Source organism: Mastomys coucha, unplaced genomic scaffold, assembly GCF_008632895.1.
Source record: "Mastomys coucha isolate ucsf_1 unplaced genomic scaffold, UCSF_Mcou_1 pScaffold20, whole genome shotgun sequence".
NCBI lineage: Eukaryota > Metazoa > Chordata > Mammalia > Rodentia > Muridae > Mastomys > Mastomys coucha.
Window position 1 is genome coordinate 119,543,225 of NW_022196903.1, and position 18,710 is coordinate 119,561,934.

Consider the following 18,710-nt stretch of genomic DNA (forward strand, 5'->3'; position numbering starts at 1 on the left):
CCCCCCCCCCCACTCATCCACCCACCTAGTGGCCCTCTACCCCTCAGAACCACTTTCTAAGCTCTGGACTTATTCGCGCAAGGTTCGCAACAGTGGAGGTATGAGCCAGGGATATGCGAGGCGTCCCCAGTGCCGCTGCGCCTGGATACAGGCTGCACGGGAGGAGGCAGCCAGCAGCTCCGGTCCTTCCACCGCTGCGGAGCCTCTGAGGAGCCCCCAAGAATCCACAGGCACCGTTGATTGGTTCCCGGCACGGCCTTGGCACCGCCCCTTCGCACCACCGCGGCTCACTGCTCCTGCCGCCCACACCACCCACCTCTTTAATCAAAGCCAATGATCACATCCTCCTGGCTCTATTGTGGCTAGTAAGGCAGGGGCCTCTACAAGGATCCCCGGGATACAGCTAGTTAAATTCCTCCTCCAGATTCGGACCCCGGCATTCCTTTCAGGAAAAAAATAAGTGTTTGTTCTCTCCTCTCCTCCAGATTCCTTACCCTGCCTTTTCTTCCACGAACAGCGAACAGCGAGTTCTATTGCACAGTACTTCTTCCCACCTTAAACTCCACCCAGTGCACGCTGGTCCCTCCATCCCAGAACTCCATCCCTCGGCTCCTCTTCTGCACTAATGCTCCATTGGTGGAAAAATAATAATAAATGTGAAGCTCTGTCAGGAAACGTCAAGCACGATGGTTTGGTAGTCGCTGCAGCTAAAATCTCACAGTGAGCCTACTGCTGAACATTTCCTAGCCATGTCCCAGGGCTTCCCGTCATCTTCCTTGCTCCTTTTCACTGCCCCCGCCCCATCTTCCACTTCCTCCTTCCTGCTCCTGAATCCTTGTTTCCTGTGCACGTCCTTGTCCTGATTCATCCCTTATTATAAGGAAATTGCCTTTAAAAAGTGCTTCAGACTACATGGCTTCCCAATTCACAAATTCCGAGTTGTAAGTAACAGGATTACTGGGTCCTCCACGTGCCTAATGTGATAAAAACGGGACTTTGAACCTCCGAGGAATTGGACAAAAAGTTGTTAAGATGAGAACTCAGCATTTTCACAGGAGCCCTCAGTTGATAGGCATCAGAAGGCACTTAAGTATTCAACAAAAGTTTATTCTGCCTTAGCTTTGGACCAGCCTTGTCCTAATGCTGCGTTGCCAGTGACACACAGCCCCAAATCTTAGGGAGCTCACATTCAATGGAAGGAGGCTCAGAGTAAAGAAATAAACACAGAATGTGTGTCCAGTACTAGAATGGGCTTACAGACAGGAAGGCCCTCTCTGCAGAGGGATCATGGGGATCAGCAACCTGAAATACAGACCAATGGATAAAAAAACAGACAGATAGTTTATGAACAACAAGCAAGTCTCAACGCAAGAAAGACCTTAGGAAACAAGAGATCATTATGAACAGGAAGAAATATCAAGGGAGGTCATAGTGAGTGGACCACGGGGCCCCTTAGGCTGGGAGGAAGAGGGCAACGGGAAGGTACCGAAGGACAAGCGTCAACATAGAGTGGTTGCCTTAATGGGGAGAGTTGGTGTTTGCTCGTTCCCTTTCCTTGTTGTTTGCTCGTTCCCTTTCCTTGTTGTTTGAAATGGTTTTACACTGAAGCCCAGGCTGGCCCTAAACAGCAGCTCTCCTACTTCAACCTCTCTAGTACTGGGGTTACAGGCAGGAAGCATCCTGCTCTGTCTTGTTTGTTTTTTAACTTTTGAAATTATTTTACTTTTTTATCTGTTTGTTTCATGCATGGGGGCCGCATGCATAAGCTGCGATGCATGTGTGGAGGTCAGAGGACAATTTATAATTGGATCCCCGTATCAGGAAGAGGTTGTCAGGTCTGGTGGCGAGCACCTTTAACCAGAGAGCTGTCACACCAACCCTGCTTGGGGGTTTTAAAAGATTTACAACATTAATTGGGAGACAGGGGGCTAACAGGGCCCTCATCATAAGATATAAGGAGAGAAGAGTTTCAGTAGTGTCCTTGGGCTTTGTGCCTCAGTGGTTACACAGGCACTAACATCGTGTGCTAGAGTAGAATGTGAGACAATGTCTCTCCTGTCCGAATGTGAAGCCCCCTGCTCTTACCTGGTCACATTCTCCTCACCTTCCAATCTCCGCTGGAGAAGCTACTGGAAGAACCAGCTCTGCACACAGCCCCATTTTACTTCCTGTGGTTGCTACACAACAATGAGTGGAGCCGGTTTCCCATAAACTACAAAAAGGCCCCAGAGAGCCAGCCAGCCACCTGGAAATAAAATATCACCTCAATAAAGCAGTGGAAACATAAGAGATGCGAGCCAGGATACAGCTATAGTGACTTGCTCTGCCTTCTGCCTTCTGAAGGCCGGCCAGCTCCATGGCCCGGGGACAGGCTGTCTGTGTCTGTGTTCCTGAAGCTGTGGTCGACTTGGTAATTTGTGTCTTGTGTCTTTGTTTCAGATTCCTACTCCCATATTCTCACTGTCTGGGATAACAGTATCCACTAAATCTTTAGCACTTAGACCCTGTCTCTGGTAATGTTTTGTGGAGATCTTCACTACTGAGGTTATGGAATCAAAGCTTGTTTGGAGCCAGGCAGTGAGGGCACACCTTTAACCCCAGTACTTGGGAGGCAGAGGCAGGGGGATTTCTGAGTTTGAGGCCATCCTGGTCTACAGAGTGAGTTCCAGGACAGCCAGAGCTACACAGAGAAACCCTGTCTCAAAAAACAAAACAAAACAAAACAAAAAATGGAGCGTGTTAAGTTTGAAAGGACAGTGAAATATGTATATTGAGCATGCGTGCATGAGTCAGAGACCTGGGGCTAGGGACAGTGGGAGAGAGGCGGGGCTAGGAGCATTGAGTTTCTCATCAACAAGGATGGCATTTGGGCTGGAAGCTTTTTTTGTTGTGGAAGACTGTCCTATGGGTTTTATAGTGTTCAGCATTCCTCTCCTGCAAGATACCAGTAGCACCTACCCCCAGTTGTCACAGCCTAAATTGTCTCCAGCCATTATCAAGGTCATCTTCAATTGGGAACCACAAAAGTAGATGATCCTCAGGGACAATCCTTGAGCCTGAGCACGGAAAGACAGGGAGTGCACTTGCTTCTTGTGCTCCAGGATACTCTGATACCAGGAGACCAGGAAAGGAAGGAAGGAAGAAAGGAAGATGAAGGGGGGGGGGGAGAGAGACAGAGACAGAGACAGAGAGAGACAGGGAGACAGAGGGAGACAGAGGGAGGGAGGAAGGAAGGAAGGAAGGAAGATGAAGGGGGGGGAGAGAGAGACAGAGACAGAGACAGAGAGAGACAGGGAGACAGAGGGAGACAGAGGGAGGGAGGAAGGAAGGAAGGAAGGAAGATGAAGGAGGGGGAGAGAGAGACAGAGACAGAGAGAGAGAGAGACAGGGAGACAGAGGGAGACAGAGGGAGGGAGGAAGGAAGGAAGGAAGGAAGATGAAGGGGGGGGAGAGAGAGACAGAGACAGAGAGAGACAGAGAGAGACAGGGAGACAGAGGGAGACAGAGGGAGGGAGGGAGGAAGGAAGGAAGGAAGATGAAGGGGGAGACAGAGAGACAGAGACAGAGACAGGAGAGACAGAGAGAGACAGAGGGAGGGAGGGAGGAAGGAAGGAAGGAAGGAAGGAAGGAAGGAAGGAAGGAAGGAAAGAGCCGGCACATGTGCAGAGAGTGACAAGATAGCCTAAGCAAGGAGAACACGGGGCTTCTGAAGTTGGATGGAATCTATGTTCCGAAAGGAGTGGGATCAAGCAAGATCTGAGTGCTGTTGGTAGAGTAAGTAGAAAGTAGAACTGAGAAAGAACTGCCAGCTTTAGATCTGTACCGTCAAAGAAAGAGAGAGAGAGAGAGAGAGAGAGAGAGAGTGAGAGAGAGAGAACAGTGGGTGAAAAGAGGTTTCAGATGTCAAGAGAAACAGAAGGGTGGGGAGTGGGCTGAAGAAAAGTGGAGGGAACAGCCTTTGTAAAAAGATAAGAGCTGTTTCAGTACATTTGTATGCTAATGAGCATGATTCAGTAGAAAAGGAAAGATTGGTGATGCAGAAGAGAAAAATCAGAGCGTGCAATTGAGACAGGAAAGGGGGGATGGGATCTAAGAAGAAAATGACAGGTTAGCTTTGGGAGAGGAGAGTTGTGCTCCACAAGAAGAGAGGAGGGGGCTCATGGAGGAAGGGTAGGAGGTGCACAGAAGAGAGAGGGAATTGAATAGTCCCTGTTGTAGGCACTTTGGACATCACTTCCACTATCAGAAGAGATCTACTCAGGAAGCAAGTATTAACCACCCAGGAGAATAAAAGCGACTGTGTACAGGCTGAGGAGAGCAGAGTGTGAGCTGAGGGGAGCAGCCAGCAGCTCCCTGTGCTGAGGCAACCAGGCCATGCTTGTTTGGCAGAAACTTAGATGTGACTTGACATAGAATTAGTCTTGATGATCTTTTATGAAAAAAAAAATGTGTAACTAGTTCTAAATATAGCCTCCTTCTTGGGGTTGTTTTCTTAAATGTCACGAAGTGGCAATGAAGAAGGTGTCTCACCAGGAAGGGGTGTCTGTGAGGACTCACCCCCACTCTGCTGAGGCCAGTGAAACCAGCAAGGGAAGGAATCACCAAAGGCTCTCTGAGCTCTGCCTGTCTGCACAGCTTCTGGGAAGTACCTCTAGACCAGTGGTCTCGACCTTCCTAATGCTGTGACTGACCCCCAACCATAAAGCTGTTTTTGTTTCTACTTCATAACTGAAACTTTACTACTGTTATGGATCATAATGTAAATATTTGTGTTTTCTGACTAGAAAGTGACCCATGTGAAAGGGTTGCTCAACCCCCAGAGGGGTCATGACCCACAGATTGAAAACCACTTCTCTAGGCAGAAGATCCTATGGGCCGAGGTAGAACTGTACACCGTTATATAGAATTACTAGGGGTCAGAAGGAAAAATCTTAGAAGACCCTGAGGCCAAGACAACAGTGAGCAACACGTCCGTCACCACACTCCTAGATCTTCCCTTCTGCAGGCATTTGCGATTGCATCGTTGAAGGCCCTCAAGTCTTATAGACCATGAAGGGAAGCTACTTGTGGAGGAAAGGTTTTTGTTTTCCTTAAAAGTTAGTCGTTTATCAAGAGAAGCCAAGGCGGGAACTCAAGGCAGGAGCTTGAAGCAGAAAAAGCAGAGGATTGGTGCTCATCGGCTTATCACCTCTGGCATGTTCACCTACAATTCTTACACAGGCTTACCTGCCCAAAGATGGCACCACCCTCAGTGGGCTGGGGCCCTTCCTATAAATCAGCCATCAGCAAAGTGCCTACCCCACCCGACACACATGGCCACAGGCCAATCTGATGGAAGAAACCCTTCACAGTGGATGTTCCCTCTTTCCAGGCATGTCAAGTTGACAACCGACAGTAGCCACCACAATTAGCTAAACATTTGACAGATCCCTCTCTCTTGTTTACCAATAAGGAAATGGCATTTTTCACGTGTAAAATGCACAGCCTCTATCACAGGCTGTTGTGGGAAGTCAGATGGTACCAAGTTCATACTCACCAAAACACCATCATCTGAGACAGAAAGTCCAATAGGGTCAGGAAAACCAGTACATTAAATGAACCTTTAGCTTCCACTCACTGGGACAAAAACACATCCTAGCTATTCAAGAATCAAAAGGAAAATCAAAGGCTATCCCTCTTATGGAGAGTTGTTACAGGTAGCTTTAACATCCAGCCACATCATAATACGAGGTACAAGATATAGCCACCATTGTATATATATCATATAGCTATAGATGTAGATGTGACAGTGGTGCTGGACAACTGTGATCTTTTAGAATCAAATTAAAATGAAATCTATGATCAGTCTGTCCTTCTTGCCTAGAGGCACTTTCCGGAAACCTTACAGAGAACCAACCCAAGCAAAGTTTCATGATCTCACTGAGTCTGGTACTGGACTCTGCAGAGGCAAAGATGAGCAAAAAATCATGAGAGAAAGCCTTAGAGAAGAAGAAGCGGCAAAAAGGGAAGATCAGCAAACACCCGCAGGGATCCATGATAGCAACTGGGGAGTGAGTGAAAGTCTATGGGGGCAGAGTTCCTCCAGCTTCTACAAGGAGCCAGTGCAGTTAGTCCTCTGTTGGGGGACTGCAGGAGAGTCTGTACAGTTAGAAAAGCTGTTTAACAAGATTCAAAAGTGTGTTCATGATAAGACAAAGCACAGGGAGCCTTTCCAGAGTGAGAAAGAACTTCCTCAACCTGATTAATGACATCTATAAAAACAGCCCAGCGCTAATGCCACACTTGAAAGGGCTGAACGCTCTCTTGCAGGAACAAGGCGTGAACATGTTCCCACTGCTTACTTAACAGTGCATTAGAAGTCCTAGCCAGTGCAACAGAAAGAAATAAAAAAAAGCACATGGGCTGGAAAGGGGGAAGAAACACTGCCTTTGTTTGTAGATAGCATGATGGTAGGTGTGGAAATCGTGTGGAATCTGCCTTTAAAAATCTACCCCAAATATTAAATGAATTTAGTAAGCCTACAACTTCAGGGTAAAAATGTAAAAATCAATGTATCTCCATCATTTATAATAAAACAAAAGCACATAGAATAATTAGATGCACGTAACAGTTTGTGTTGCATGTAAGACCTGTGCATGGAGGTTTATAAAGCATCCTTGAGATAAAATGGAGGAAGAGCTAAGGCAGTGGGAAGGAGCACGGTGCTCATGATCAAGGCCCGGAGACCCTGCCCCGTGAGGCTGGAAGTTCTTCCTAAACTGGTAAGAACGCTCAACACAATGTCAGGTTGGTTCTAAATTCACGCTGATTTTAGGACTTGTAAGAAAGCACAGAAGACCTAAAATAGCTTTAAAAGTCCTGAAAAGATATGGGTTACAGGATTTACGTTACCTTGCGGTGAGCCAGCATTGGTGTAGGGTAAGACACACAGCTGCATGGGACATCAGCCCATATTCCCCTCTACGCAACTCAGTAGATCTGCTACAAAGGCACCAAGGCACCTAAGGGGAAGGTACCATTTTCCCGACACATGGACCCAGCACGAATGGATATCTATAAATCTCGACATTTATCTTACACCATCAAAAATATACAACTTTCCAGAAGAAAGTAAGAAAGTCCTTACAACTTACACAAAAAGACACAAGCCATGAAAAAGAAAAATGGTAACACTGAGCTTCGTGAAACTCGAGAGTTAAAAACTGTACACTCTTCAAACGACCGGTGTAAGAAGAAGAAGAGCGCACCACAGACTCAGAAAATGTTAAAACATGAGTATCCCACAGACATGGGTCCCACATTCAAACACAGACATAATCCTACAACTGAATAAGAAGGCTGTGCAGTTAAATGGCCAGGGGGGCTGGAGAGGTAACTCAGAGGTTAAGAGCACTGCCTTCCCTTCCAGGGGGTCAGGATTCAATTCCCAGAACCCACATGGCTGTTCACAACCCTCGTGGATCCAGCACCCTCCCTGGGCCTCTGTGGATACCAGGCATGCACTTGGTGCTCACACATATAAACAGGCAAGACACTCACACACATAAAACAAAATAAAACTTTCAAAATAAAAGGAGTCAGAAGATTTAAGGATCTAAAAATCACAGCATGTTTCATTTATATAAAGTCATGGATCAAACATACAGGAAGCAATGGCTCCTGTCATAGGGCTTAAAGCGACTTTAGAAGTACTGGATTTTCATTGTAGTTGTGAGTATCTAAGTCAGTCCAAACTCATAAGAGTATACTTAAAACCGGCATGGTTTATTGCATATGAATGATAAATAAATGAGTTAATGTTTAAAATACACTGTCAGGACTGGAGAAATGTCTCAACAGTTAAGAGCATTTGCTGCTCTTGCAAAGGACCTGGTTCAGTTCCTAAATGATGGTAACTCCAATTCCAGAGAATCCAAAACTGTATTCTGGATTCCTCAGGCACCAGGCATGTACATGATGTACATGCATACATGCAGACAAAACACTCATATACATAAAATAAAAATAAATAATTCTTAAGGGAAAAAAATGTGGTCGAAAAGATATATTGAGTTTTGTTGACCTGACAGAAACATCTTAGGAATTTTAGTAAGTTTTGAGAGTTTAACCCATGAAGACCTTTTACTTAATTTCCCTTCGCTTCTTTATTGTCTTGGCAACGGTACATACTCTGTCCTTGTTCCTGATCTTAAAGAACACTCAGCCTTCCTACTATTGAGTGGATTTTCTGTTTTATGTTGATAGGCTGGTGGAGTTCTTCCTTTTCTAGAAAGGTTTCCTTCGTTTTGTTTTGACCCCCATCATGAATGTCTATAGAATGTTTTTGACTAGCTCTCCCAAGTCTGGAAAGAACCTACTGTGGGTCTCCCAGCAAGTAAATGGAATCGGCATAAAGAACCTGCTATGAAGGGTCTCTAGAAGGAGGCATGTGTATGTACAAGTCTGGAGGGATGTTCTGCCTTCCTGGGACCACTGGGGCCAAATCAGAGCAAGAGGTCTGTCGTTTGGAGTCGACTAAAAATTTTCTTTTTAGCATTACCAGTGCCTTGATCATTATGTGATATACCAGAGACCAAGCTAGAAGCCCTGAACTCAAGGTCAAAGTTTAACTGTAGAAACAAACAAAGAGATAATCCCCATATAATGTAATAGAGACTTCAAGGGACAGGGACAAGTATGATAGGAAGAGAAGTCCCCTGCCTGCGATTTGCAAGTAAGTGAAGAGTTCTCAGGGAAGGTAACCAGATAACAAGAGAAACATAAGAGCTGAGTGGTAGGTATGGTGGGGACTGAAGAGCCTCACAAACAGAAACAGAACCCACTGTGAGATCCAGCTACAGAAGTGAGTGCATAGCAAAAACCCAGAAGTTAGGGTGAGGAGCTGGAGGGTCAAGTCTAAGCAGATGAATGCTGAAAGTCGAGAGCCCTCTGCCGGAGCCACAACACGAAGCCACCTGTGACCAGTTGTGGTGGGCCCTGACTGGCCTCCTGAGTTTCCAAACAGAACTCCCTTTCACAGAGCCATGCCTGGAAAGAACCTCTCTACTCCAGGGGATCTCATTCAGAAGCTGGTGGTGTGCGGCCCAGTGCCAGCTGAAGAGATCTGAGAGTATGCCTGCTGGAGGTCTTCAAGGGGCCATATCTTTAGTGAGAAAAAGGCATAGGAAAGTTGCTTTTTCTATACTCCCTGGGTGTCACATCATGATGAGTCATTGCTGTATCCATGGTCTCATCACCTTGGATGATTAAGCCAATACTGGTGATGTCATAACCAAGGACGGGGAGAAGCTTAGAACCCGATGACATCAACAAGCAGCTGAATCAGTCGTCCGTGAAGCCTTCCTACCATGACATCTTATTTGGAACCTCAGAACTGTCCCTCATCAAGCTGTTCAGGCTGAGCTTGGTGGTGACATCCATGAAACCATGTCTCATTATATGTTTTAAATAAGACAGAGATGTAATTCAAAGGTACAGCACTCTTCCGATGGGGGTGAAGCCATGGACTCCATTGTCAGTACTACAAAAATAAAGCATAAAGGCTTAAATACAGAAACCTACAAAATACTGTGACTATCTAGAAATGTGATCCCATGGAATGTAAGAGGCAGGCCCCAGGAAGAATGGAAGAAATGGTAGATTAGGAAAAGGTGACGAGCCTTGCTGTCTTGGGCCACATCATCTAGAAGGTATGTGGTCCATTGCCATGGCAACTTTAGCCCATGTTAAAATGGTGCGTCTGCTTCTAGAAAGCATAAAAAGGTCAGAGCATGGAGACATAGATTACAATTTCTGCTATGTCTTGCAGGTCTCCTACAAAGCTCTTGTTGAAGTTCACGGATGTGGGAAGAGTACTAAGAGATGAGACCTTCTAGGTTGTGAAAGTTCTATACTCATGAATGAGTCAATGATGCTCTTCATGAATGGGTTAGTTACTACAGGAGTAGGTTACGGATAAAAAGTGAGTTTGGGGCTAGGGATGTTACTCAGTGGTAGAGCTAGTGTTCTGCATGCAAAACTTGCTGAGTTTAATCCCCAGTACTGAATAATAGTGTCCTCATTTGCTTTCTACTCCTGTGATAAAGATGTGGTGTAGTGGTTTGTATATTCTCCATCCAGGAAGTGGCCCTGTTGAAGTACGTGTGTCACTGTGAGTATGAGCTTTAAGACCCTCATCCTAGCTGCCTGGAAGCCAGTATTCTGCTAGCAGCATTCAGACGAAGATGCAATACTCTCAGCTCCTCCTGCACCATGCCTGCCTGGATGCTGCCATGTTCTTACCTTGATGATAATGGACTGAACCTCTGAACCTGTAAGCCAGCTCCAATTAAATGTTGTCCTTTTAAGAATTGCCTTGGTCATAGTATCTGTTCACAGCAGTAAGACACATGGCCAAAGCAACTTGGGACATAAAGAGTTTGTTTCATCTTAAAATTCTCAGATCACACTCCATCGCTGAGGAAAGTCAGGGCAGGGCTCGAGATGGGAACCTTAGAGGCAGAGGCTGAAGCAGAGGCCATAGAAGAATGCTGCTTACTGGCTTGTTGTATGGCTCTTGCTTGTTTTTACAACCCAGGGCACCTACCCAGGGGTGACATTGTCCACAGTATCCTGAAGCTTCCAATATCAACCATCAATCAAGAAAGTCCCCCTACAGACTTGCTTTATAGGCCAGTCTAATGGAGGCATTTTCTCAACCCAAGACTCCCTCTTCCCAGGTGACTCCAGCTGCTGTGGGGTTAACACCCAACTAACCAGCGTACAGTATGGCTACTTGGACTCCCTCTTTGCAGTACGTTTTTGCCTTTGAGCCATGCTACGGCAAAAGTCCTCACCAACATGTCGGTATTGGGCTCATCAGTGCCGAGCTCTGGTCCCATTGCCTTCTAAAATTTGTGTTCTCAGGGACTTCCAACCCTCCAGGACTGTGAGCCAAATCAGGGTCAATATTTGATAAATGACCAAGACTAAGGTTTCTATCATAGCAGAACAAAGCACCTAGAGTCAATCTGAAATGAAAAGTATATAATCCAAGTGAGGTGTGATAACTCAGGTGTGTAATCTCAACACTCAGGTGCTGGAGGATTGCTGCAAGTTAAGGCCAGTCTGGGATACAAGTTTCAGGACAGCCTCTGTCTCAAACAAACAGAAATAGACATTAAACAAGCAGTAAATGTGGTGAGAAATATTTGCCTCTCAACACCTCCAAGAGAAGAATACATCTGTCCTGTGTCTTTGACCTTTGAACTATCTATCCCATGGTTCTGCAGCCCTGGAAATGTTTTCAGAGGCAGGTTTTGTTCCTGCTTTAGCTTCTCTCAGCCCTGTAAGTGTGTAAACTCTAGTCACAAGGAATGCACCCCTAACAGTTCATCCCTAGGAAGCGTAATTGAGACATGTTTCTTACTACCTACTGCCCATGGCTTTAAGCCACATAGCCACAGAGCTGAACTTCTGTTCTTCATCCCTCAGGCTTCAGGGTTAGGGTCTCAGAGTCCCATGAGGCTGTTGACAACCACATCACACAGTGACCAGACATGGCTGCCACCACAGAAAGTCTTATCAGACAAAGCGCCCTCTGAGAAGCTGGCCTTGGGTCACCCCAGGCCACCAATGATCTCACAGCAGGCAGCACTGCTTGTGTGCCTATAAGAATCATCTTGTTGTCTTTAGTTTGCAAGGTCAGACATGGGGTGCAAGGCCCTGGGTACTATGGTAACAACTGTTGCTGTGACTTTGTGGAAGGCATCACCTGCTGCCACACAGCTCACTGACTCCTCTCAAAGATTCAAAAAAAAAAAAAAAAATCCCATTCTGGGTGTCAGACACGGTCCTGGATTCCTTAAAGATTGGGTGGCTTTCACTATGTAGTCTCTGTAAATCTTGAAGCTGATTTCATTACTTTGCTGTCCTTAGGTGAACTTTGTGCCAGGTCTGGAGCGATCTTTCTGCCATCAAATAGGACACCACAGTTTCTCTCCCCTCCCTCTCTCCCTCTCTCCTTGCCCCCACCCTCGTGGGAGCATAAGGGACGGGGACCATTTTCTAAACTCATTCCCCTCCCGTATTTGTGTTTAGCTTGCATTTTATTTTTCTTTAATTTTGTAAGTTTTTCCCAAAACAAAAATAAAACACATTCATATATATGCATGGTGTACTGGCTGGTTTTGTGTGTCAACTTGACACAGGCTGGAGTTACGACAGAGAAAGGAGCTTCAGTTGGGGAAGTGCCTCCATGAGGTCCAGCTGTGGGGCATTTTCTCAATTAGTGATCAAGGGAGTAGGGCCCCTTGTGAGTGGTGCCATCCTTGGGCTGGAAGTCTTGGGTTCTATAAGAGAGCAGGCTAAGCAAGCCAGGAGAAAGCAAGCCAGCAAGGAACATCCCTCCATGGCCTCTGCATCAGCTCCTGCTTCCTGACCTGCTTGAGTTCCAGTCCTGACTTCCTTTGGTAATGAACAGCCATGTGGAAGTAAGCCAAATAAACCCTTTCCTCCCCAACTTGCTTCTTGGTCATGATGTTTGTGCAGGAATAGAAACCCTGACTAAGACACATGGCAATTTATGCAGCTAACATTCTTTTTTGTTTGTTTGTTTGTTTTTTGTTTTTTGTTTTTTGAGACAGGGATTCTCTGTGTAGCCCTGGCTGTTCTGGAACTCACTCTGTAGACCAGGCTGGCCTCGAACTCAGAATACAGCTAACATTCTTAACTCCGATATTGGACCTTCTGAAACTGTGATCTAAAGCAAATCTTTCCCGACAAAGCACAAAACTCAGATTGCTGCCCCTGGTGTGTAGCTACACTACTGAGAACATGGAGTTTGTTTTACACATGGCCTATGCCTTAGAACCCATCGCTCTAGGATCCTTTCAACCACCCTGGATGACACCTCAAACCATCACTTTCCTGTAGGCCACAGATTAGTCACTGCCACAGTGACAAGCTCTTAAGCCTAATGGTGTAATAGGATAGGTTTCAGGACATGACCTATCCAGTCGTTGGCTGTGGCTGACAGCAGGCAGACTATTGCAGACTATTGCAGTGATCCTGATGGTGTCTAGAGTAGCTTCGGTATGTTTTAGTGAATAGTGTCTTAACAAATTTACATGTATCTATTGTGTGCTCACCCATGCTGTGGCACATGTCTGGTGATCAAATGACAAGTTGTAGGAGTCGGGTACCTCCTTCCACCATGTGAGACTCAAGGATGACTCAGGTCATCAGGCTTGGCAGGAAGTGGTTTACCTCTGAGCCATCTTGCCAGCCCTTGGTATATCTTTTTCCTCAAACATTTTCCCCAATCATTTAAAAGAGCATTCATCTTGCCTCCAAACTACTAGAATTTTCTCATGAACTATTCTTTCCCACTTTTTTTTGAGACATACATTATGCTTACATGATATATGAATCCATAAATAAATACTAGGTAATTATTTATTTAGTTACCTCTAACATAATAAGAAATGAAGATGCAAAGAAATATTGAATAGTATTCCATTCATAAGATCCCTAATCCAATTCTGTACCTTCTTCCCCTCATCACAATCCCCCAAAGGGTGAAAGCCTCCATGTCTCATGTCTTACCATTTTCTTCCCCCTTTAAATGCTGATTATGTTCCCTTATATTTACACAATGCCTATCTTTTTGCTATGGAAAAGGCAGGAGGGAAAAAGCATTGTCTGCATCCACAAGTCTGTAATCTTTCCTGAGGGGATAAGCGTTGTCTAAATGACAGCTCATAAAAGCAGGCAAGTGCACAGAGAAATCTGAAATGACCTGGCAGGCTCTAGAGACAGGCAGGGCAGGCAGGGGAAAGCTGATTGGATGCTGGGACACTTTGCAGGTGCTGCGATGGTCCAAGACTCTGCTAGGAGGCAGAGAAGAGACGGGTGTAGTGAATAAAGCAAGCAAGTCCAGGGTAGAGATGCCTCTGTAGACGGTACATAACCTTGCAGGAGGGTGGATCATTCAGTGTGATAATGGGTGCACACTCGGGCAAAGCTGCTCCTGAACAGCTAAATGACAGAGGCAGGCAGGAGGGTGATGGGGGATGAGGAAGGAACTGTGATAGCCTTGTGCCCCTGGCAATCTACCCTAGAGAGTCAGGGAGAATTTACATCCAGGTCTTGGTGAGAGAATAATGGCAGTAGAGTCCTGATGGCACTGGCCACTCAGCATGAAGAAGAGGTAGTTTTAAATCTTCATTTTTGGATTGTGTCTAACGCTTTCCAAAGCCATTGCTTAGACACGATTCATTATGTCTCATATAAACTTTTGATGGGGTGGGGGTAGGGGTTGCAAGATGACTCCGGCAATAAAATCAATTTCTGTACAAATCTGATCACTTGAGTTTGAACTCTGGATCCCACAGCAGAAGGTAAGGACTGACTCCTGAAAATTCTCAACTTGTTCTCTGATTATCACACATGCCATAGCATACATGCACCTGCATGCTCCCCCTATACACACAAACACATATACCATTCACATGAATGAGTGAATGAATGAATAAATAAATGAATAAATAAATAAATAAATAAATAAATAAATAAATAAATAAATTTACCTTGTTGCAGGGAGGGACAGCAAACATTGATTGTTTCCACATACGAATACCAAGGAATTCTGAGTGGGACAAACTGGTGTCCTCGGTTCACCCAGATTTGTATAAATGATGAAGGATTACATCTGAACATCTGGGTCACCACGTCCCAGAGGACTCAACAGTCTTTCTTTGTCTACCCCACGCTGCCCTAAGCCTTCAGACATCTGGAACTGAGAGCCATTGTCAATGCCCCCAGCATTTCTCCTTTGGTGTCTGCCTTCTGGCATATACAGCAGGCGGGGTGGGAAGAGAGTGGGCTATTCTGAACTTTGTGATTTGGAGGGGGATTCTGTGCAAATTAGGGGAAACACTTGCCCTTCTGTCTCCCTGAGTGTCTCAGTCGTAGGAGTCAGGCCTCCTGTGTGGGACTAATTTGGGTCCATCTCACTGAAGTACAATGACTCAGGTGTGCTGAGAGCCACAATGTTTCTGAGTCTCTGTCCTAACTGTTGGCCTGGTTGATATTGTCAGGAGTCCAACTTGTCTTTAAAGTGTGTAGGGGAGAAATGAAGTTGGAGGTAAGCAGTGTGTACATGTGGAATAACAATGTAAATATTTTATAGACAGCAGCAAAACAAAATTAAATACTTTTGCTTGAGCAAATGAATTCCGTCTTCAGTGCTTACACAAAGGAGCCCATGGACTCAACACAGCCACCTCTCGGCTCTGCAGAGGCAGACAGTGCAACACACCACACTGATCTCAGTGCCTCTTGGCAGTGTTGGGAGCATTCTTTCCTATTCTCAGGAAGAGATCTTTTGGCAGCCCAATAGACAAAGCATCCCATCTATTTCAGTCATTATCCTGGTGAGCCATGTGTGTTTGTTCCTTCCTGAACTGTGAAGCAGGTTCCCCACGTTCCAGACCCTTTGCTCTGCCTCGGACCAACGCCAGCATGAAATCCTTGGAGTGCATTTCCCAGGTCTCCCGCAGTCTTGGACTCATGGCTCACTCAGACCTCAGAGCCAGAAGAGCTCAGAGAATGTCCAGCAAATTAAGATTGACTTCACCTTGGAACCCTCCTGCTGTGAGGGTCTTCCTAAAAACCTGTTCTAACTTTCAAACTTTTACTCATTTCTGGAATGACCTTCTATGAGGTTCCCTCCTCTTAGAAGACACACAGGACTACTCTACTTGACAGAGAAAGAGAGAATCCAGTGGAGATAAGCTTCCCACTCCCCTAACAGCCAGAAAACAGCTTTCCCCAGCTCTTTGTTCTGCTCCAAAACTGTTGTCATCCCCCCCCCTCCTTCATCCCTTAGGAAACTACATCATAGCTTCTTCCTGCCTTTTCTCTCTTTAGAGAGTCAAGAGATACAGCCATTAAACTGATAGCCCCTTTCATTTGAATTTTCTTTTCTCTGTTATTAAACAATTATCAAACCCTTGCATCCTTCACATAAACCCAACCTTATGGCTTTATTTCTCATGTTAGATTTTAAATCTTAACACTAGGGCTTGGAGAGATGGCCCAGCAGTTAAGAGTACTTTCTACATACAAGCTGGACATCTCACGTAAGCCCGTCACTTCAGCTCCAACGCAGAAAGAGTCAGGAAAGAGGGCTGAGGCTGAGCCCAGGATACAAAGAGAGACTTTGCCTCAAGGGAGAAGGCAGAGAGCATAGAGGGAGTACCTGGCTCCTCTGCTGGCCCCCATGCAAAATACGGTGCGTACACCCCCATACACATACAGGTACACTCGGACAGACACATGCCCACAACGTAATTAATTAAACATAAATTTAATTTAAAAAATAACAAAGGAGTTAATTCCTTTCTCACATTGTGTTTGCCAGAATTAGGTTTCATAGTCATGGTTGCTCCACGCAGTTAATTAGGAATATCTTCCATTTCGTCCTTCGGGGGTGCAGTAGGAATAGTTTTGTATAAAATTTTTCATTAATTTCCTATGTAAGCCTGTTGGTGACTTTATGGGGAAATCTTAAACTATTAGCTTGATAGATACATTATCATAATTACCTTAACGTGGATATCTCTCTTTGGATTTGTTTTTTTAAATACTCTAAAATTTCTAAGAAGGTTAGATTTTCAGACATGTTAGACTCAAGTTCCTAATGGTATTTTGTTCTGTTCTAATGACTCATTTGTAGGTATATCCCCGTATGACTATTGTCTGTCCGTACCTACTCAGTCCTTCCTGTCATTCGTTCACCAACACAGGGCTTTCGACTCTGAGTTGCTATGCCACTGTAGGTACATGGATGGCTAGACGGATGGGTAAGTGTAAGCACACTCACATATATATAAAGACACCACAGTCTCACTTAGCCCTGGCAACACCGCCGTCCTCTGAGCAATCCTCCTGCCTCCACCTCCTGCATGCTGTATGCAGACTTCCATCTTACTTATGTCTACCCTCCATTCCCCTGGAACACTTCCACTTAGAGGTCACTCTTCTTCCTAAAGCACATTCTCATATGCGGGTTTTTAACTTGCCTTTGGAGTTTCCCTGGATCTTCATCCCTCTCTCTTCAATGAGCTCTTACAGCGTGTATGGCTCCAGGTTATTTTCTCTGGGCTCCCTCGTGCCGGCTCAAGTCTAACCGCATGCTCACTGCTGCTCCTTTCTGTGTGATGCATGCTCACTGCTGCTCCTTTCTGTGTGATGGGTCGTTTCTCCTTCTGCTTTCACGCTTTCTGACTTTTGTTCTCGTCAGTTAGTTTCTGCTAAGTCTGTGGCATTATTTTGCTTAATCGCCTTTTGCTGTTTCTTAGTATTTTGAATATATGGATTGATGTCCTTCCTTAGGCCTTTGCTTGTTAGTTTTCTTCTTATGACTAACATTGTAAATTTTTATGTAATAATTTTATTTTTTGAGAATTTCACATGAGAGTACCATATATGCATGATTTATATGCCTTCCTCTCCCCCTCCAACTCCTCCTGTGTCCTCCTCACTCGCTCTCAAATTCGTGACTGGACTACTTTAACTTTTATTTAATTTTTACATATAAATACATCCCACTGAGTCCATTTAGTATTGTTCATATATATATGCATATGTATATATGAATATGTGTATAGGTGTGTATGTATGTATGCATGTGTATAGCTGTATATGTGTCTAGGTATACAGGTGCATATGTGTATTTGTATATATATGTATGCATGTATGCATGTATATATACATGTATATGTACTTAGGTGTGTAGGTATATATGTGTCTAGGTATACAGGTGTGTACATATATATGTGTTTGTATGTATATATCTATTGTGTATGTATATGTATGTATATATTTAATGTATATAGGTATACATTAAATACATATGTACATGTATATGTGTATTATATATGTCTATTATGTATATATCTGAATACATGTGTATATATTTATATGTATATGTGTTTATGTGTGTATGTGTGTATATATATGTATATACATACCTATGTATACATACACATATATACATATATTCAGATAGATATATATGTATATACATAGTAGACATACATAATACACATGTACATATATGCATATATACATATGTATATGTATGTATATACATATACATGTACATGTACATGTACATACACATACACATACACATACACACACATATACATACACAAACACGTACATGTATACATATACGTACACGTACACGTATACGTACACGTACATGTATACGTATACATATACATACACGTATACATATACATACACGTATACATATACATACACATATACATATACATATGCATATATTTTCAGAGTTGACTACTGGAATTGGATCACCTATCAGGATGCTTGTCCCAAGGAAAAATGAATTTCCCTCAGCTGCCTTAAATTGTCTCTAGCTCTTCATCTTGGAGTGGGGCCCCATGAGAGTTCTCCCATCCATGTTGGCATGTATTAAGATTTCATGAGTGCAGGTTTCCCTGTCCTACATCAAAGACGCAGCTTGCAGCAGACGTTCTGATCCTCTGCCTCTTAGAATCTTTGCTCAGTGCTTTCTTAGCTGTTGTCATTGTGTTGTATGTGTATCCACTGGAACTGGGCACCCCAGAGTCACCTGTTCTCTACAAATTAACCAGTTATGGCTTTCTGTAGTGGGCTCTGTCTGTGGCAGAAAAAGACGC